The 4,920-nt window shown below is 47.3% G+C and overlaps 1 pseudogene; it reads left to right on the top strand.

Moving 5' to 3' along the window:
• Positions 1-1,796: 1,796 nt before the first annotated feature.
• On the top strand, positions 1,797-4,652 carry LOC471004 (argininosuccinate synthase-like; annotated as a pseudogene).
• The last annotated feature ends 268 nt before the right edge of the window (positions 4,653-4,920 follow it).

Genomic DNA, 4,920 nt, shown 5'->3' with positions numbered 1-4,920 from the left:
AGACGGAGTCTCGCTCTGTTGCCCAGGCTGGAGTGCAGTGGCATGATCTTGGCTCACTGCAACCTCCGCCTCCTGGTTTCAAGCGATTCTCCTGCCGCAGCCTCCCGAGTAGCTGGGACTACAGGCACACACTGCCACGCCCAGCTGATTTTTTGTATTTTAGTAGAGACAGGGTTTCACCATTGTTGCCCAGGCTGGTCTCGAACTCCTGAGCTCAGGCAATCCACCTGCCTCAGCCTCCCAAAGTTCTAGGATTACAGGCGTGAGCCACCGTGCCTGGCCAGTTTGAATTATTTTTTAAAACATTTAAGCGGTTTTAAAAAAAAAATGCTAGACACTAAAATGCAAATTACCTAATATATACCTAACCGTTCTTTGTTTTTCTAAAATAAATTTTCAATTTCTAAAAATATCAAGTTGCCCCCTAGCTATCTAATTGCTATCAAATATTTGATGCAGTGCTTACAAAAAAAATGATGCAAAATTATTTCATGCACCTTTGCCTGTACTCTCTCTCAATGGAAGAGAGCTAGAGAATCTTAGGAAGGAAGAAAGGAAAAAAACTGGCTGGGCACGTTGGCTCATGCCTATAATCCCAGCACTTTGGGAGGCCAAGGCAGGTGGATCACCTAAGGTCAGGAGTTCGAGACCAGCCTGACCAGTATGGTGAAACCCCGTATCTACTAACAATACAAAAATTAGCCAGGCATGGTGGTGTGCGCCTGTAGTCCCAGCTACTCAGGAGGCTGAGGCAGGAGAATCACTTGAACCCGGGAAGCAGAGGTTGCGGTGAGCCAAGATCATGCCACTGCACTCCAGCCTGGGTGACAAGAGTGAGACTCCGTCTCAACAAAAAAAAAGGAAAAAAAGTAAGCCTTTTACTTTCTCCCACTTGAAACATACATGACTGCAGTCCATTTTACCTCCAGAGTAAATAAGTAAAAACGACCCAGACATTATCTTAATGAGGCAGAATTCATATAAGTGTGGGCCATGGTAGCAGGTTTGAATACTGACTCTCATTTCTAGGTCTGAATAGAAACCTCGGTTTAAATACTGACCCTTGAAATCTAGGCTTGAATATTGACTCTCATTTCCTGGCTGTGTGACCTTGGCAAGTTCTTCTTTCGGATTCCCAGGGCATATGGCCACAGAACATGGTACATGATGGTAAGAATTAAACAGACAACATGTGTAAATAAATTGGTACATAGTAGGTCCTTGGTAAATGGTAGCTATTATTATTTTCAAAATAATTATTTCACTAAATTGAAAGAAGGGACTTGGAAAGACAATCAAATTAGAAAACATTCTGGAAACCTCTCCAAAGGCAACTTTTCCCACTTCCACAGCATCTATTACCTTTTTCGTGTCTACGGCAGGAGTGTGAGGGCCCTTTCCAGGGGAGCTGAGAATGGACAGTTTCAACAATGAAAAGTGGTAGTAGAGTCTCTTTCCTTCTCGGTACTATGTAGACCAACACAAAGCCTGGCTCTTTCTGGACTCAAGTAGAAAGGAGGTCTCTGCTCATGATTTCATGGTATCAGCTTTGTAGCATGCATCTGGATTAATTTTTATGAGCCCTTAGAGTATATCATTTACCAAGTTGTAAGTGCAATCAGGTTGCCTGACTTCCCAGAAACTAGGTTCACGAGATAGTGCTGAGCCTTTCCGGGTGAATGAATGACCAGAATGCAAGCCCCTCCTAGCCCTTCACTGAACCGTGGCTCTCGAGGGTGTAGTTCTGCATGTATCACTGGGCTGCAGAAATGCTTTCCAGTCCAGCTCACAGCGCTATGCACACAGCTCCTCCTTCTCCATCTGAGGAGGGCATTTATAGGGCACACGCAGCTGTCCAAAGAGGAACAACTCCTTCAGCAGCGCACTTTAGGCTTGGCTTTTGTGAGAGAAGAATAAACATGAGCTTTGTGGAAGTTAAAGATAAGAAAATACTGCGTCCTGGCTACAGGTCCAAGTCCAATCTCTTACACTCACAGAGCCCATCCTTTGAGTCATCAGCACAGAGCTTACCAGTCCTTACCAGTAAGGGCATTCTCTCAAGAATCTCAGGCTCTAATTCTAATCCTGAGTTAGGCTAGACAGCACACTTGCCACCCCCCACTTTGGTGTCAGGAGCTGATGTGCCAAATGTATATCAGGTCCTTAATTGCTGGGATGATTTTTTCACATTCACTTTTGGATCTTTTTTATCTTTTTCTTTTTTTTTTGAGACAGAGTCTCGCTCTGTCTCTCAGGCTGGAGTGCAGTGGCATAATCTTGGCTCACTGCAACCTCTGCCTCCCAGGTTCAAGCAGTTCTCTGCCTCAGCCTCCCGAGTAGCTGGGATCACAGGCACCCACCACCACGCCTGGCTAATTTTTTGTATTTTTAGTAGAGACGGGGTTTCACCATCTTGGCCAGGCTGGTCTTGAACTCCTGATCTCAAGTGATCCACCCTCCTTGGCCTCCCAAAGTGCTGGGATTACAGGCGTGAGCCACCGAGCCCAGCCTGGATCTTTATCTTCTATTATTTTGAGAGGATGGAAAAGCAAGGTACAAATGCACTTTATAGCACTCTATCAGGCACTCTGAAAAAAAATGTGAACTCTCAGGCCAGGCACAGTGGCTCACGTCTGTAATCCCAGCACTTTGGGAGGCCTAGAGGGGCAGTTCACTTGAGCCCAGGAGTTCGAGACCAGCCTGGGCAGCATAGCAAGACCCCATCTCTATAAAAAAGAAAAAAGTTTTCTAAATAAAAATTATAAAGTAACTTAAGAGTATAGTTTGATTGTTTGTAAGCCAGGTGTGGTGGTTCACGCTTGTAATCCCAGCACTTTGGGAGGCCGAGGCAGCTGGAGCACCTGAAGTCAGGAGTTCAAGACCAGCCAGGCCAATATGGTGAAACCCCCATCTCTACTAAAAATACAAAAATTAGCCGAGTGTGGTGGCGCACACCTGTAATTCCAGCTACTTGGGAGGCTGAGGCAGGAGAATCACTTGAATCTAGGAGGCAGAGACTGCAGTGAGCCAAGATCTTGCCATTGCACTCCAGCCTAGGTGACAAAGTGAGACTCATTCTCAAAAAATAAATAAATAGGCAGGGCATGGTGGCTCACACCTGTAATCCCAGCACTTTGGGAGGCCGAGGCGAGCGGATCACCTGAGGTCAGGAGTTCGAGACCAGCCTGACCAACATGGAGAAACCCCATCTTTACTAAAAATACAAAATTAGCCAGACGTGGTAGCTCATGCCTGTAATCCCAGCTACTCGGGAGGTGAGGCAGGACAATCACTTGAACCCAGGAGGCAGAGGTTGCAGTGAGCCAAGATCACACCATTGCACTCCGGCCTGGGCAACAAGAGCGAAACTCCATCTCAAAAAATAAATAAATAATAAATAAAAATTTAAAAATAAAAAATAATAATTGGATTGTTTGTAAAACAAAGAAAGGATAAATGCTTGATGTGATGATACCCCATTTAACTGATATGATTATTATGAATTGTATACCTGTATCAAAATATCTCATGTATCTCATAAATATATACACCTACTATGCACCCACAAAAATTTTAAAACACAAAATAAAATGAACCAAGGACTTTAGCAGATGCATCACTAAAGAAGATTTAGGCTCTATCACCTGCCACCACTGCCCGGGCCCAAGTGGTTCACTGAGCTGTGAAGACAGATTCCAGACGCTGGGAACTCACGCCTCCAATCCCAGACGCTGTGTCCAGCAGAGGCTCCGTGGTTCTGGCCTACAGTGGCAGCCTGGACACCTCCTGCATCTTCGTGTGGCTGAAGGAACAAGGCAATGACATCATTGCCTACCTGGGCAACATCGGCCAGAAGGAAGACTTCAAGGAAGCCAGGCACCGAAGCCCGGGGCCAAAAAGGTGTTCATTGAGGATGTCAGCAGAGAGTTTGTGGAGGAGTTCATCTGGCTGGCCATCCAGTCCAGTACACTGTATGAGGACCACCTCCTGGGCAGCTCTCTCCCCAGGCCCTGCATCGCCCGCAAACAAGTAGAAATCACCCAGCAGGAGGGGGCCAAGTGTGTGTCCCATGGCACCACGGGAAAGGGCAATGATCAGGCCCGGTTCAGCTCACCTGCTACTCGCTGGCCCCCCCAGATAAAGGTCATTGCTCCCTGGTGCATGTTCGAGTTCTACAATCGGTTCAAGTGCCTCAACAATCTGATGGAATATGCAAAGCCACACGGGATTCCCATCCCAGTCACTCCCAAGAACCCGTGGAGCATGGATGAGAACCTCATGCACATCAGCTATGAGGCTGGAATCCTGGAGAGCCCCAAGAACCAAGCGCCTCCAGGTTGCTGCACGAAGACCCAGGACCCAGCCAAAGCCCCAACACCCCTGACATTCTCAAGATCGAGTTCACAAAAGGGGTCCCAGTGAAGGTGACCAACATCAAGGATGGCACCATCCACCAGACCTCCTTGGAGCTCTTCATGTACCTGAACGAAGTCGCGGGCAAGCACCGTGTTGGCTCTATTGACATCATGGAGAACCGCTTCATTGGAATGAGGTCCCGAGGCATCTACGAGACTCCAGCAGACACCATCCTTTACCACGCTCATTTAGACATTGAGGCCTTCACCATGGACCAGTAAGTGTGCAAAATCAAACAAGGCCTGGACTTGAAATTGGCTGAGCTGGTGTACACCGGTTTCTGGCACAGCCCTGAATGTGAATGTGTCCACCACTGCATCACCAAGTCCCAGGAATGAGTGGAAGGGAAAGTGCAGCTGTCTGTCCTCAAGGGCCAGGTGTACATCCTCCGCTAGGACTCCCCACTGTCTCTCTACAATGAGGAGCTGGTGAACATGAATGTGCAGGACCATTAGGAGCCAATCGATGCCACCGGGTTCATCAACATCAATTCCCTCAGGCTGA

The sequence above is a fragment of the Pan troglodytes genome, chromosome 2 (genome assembly GCF_028858775.2).
Source record: "Pan troglodytes isolate AG18354 chromosome 2, NHGRI_mPanTro3-v2.0_pri, whole genome shotgun sequence".
NCBI lineage: Eukaryota > Metazoa > Chordata > Mammalia > Primates > Hominidae > Pan > Pan troglodytes.
This window is presented reverse-complemented; position numbering and strand designations above follow the sequence as displayed.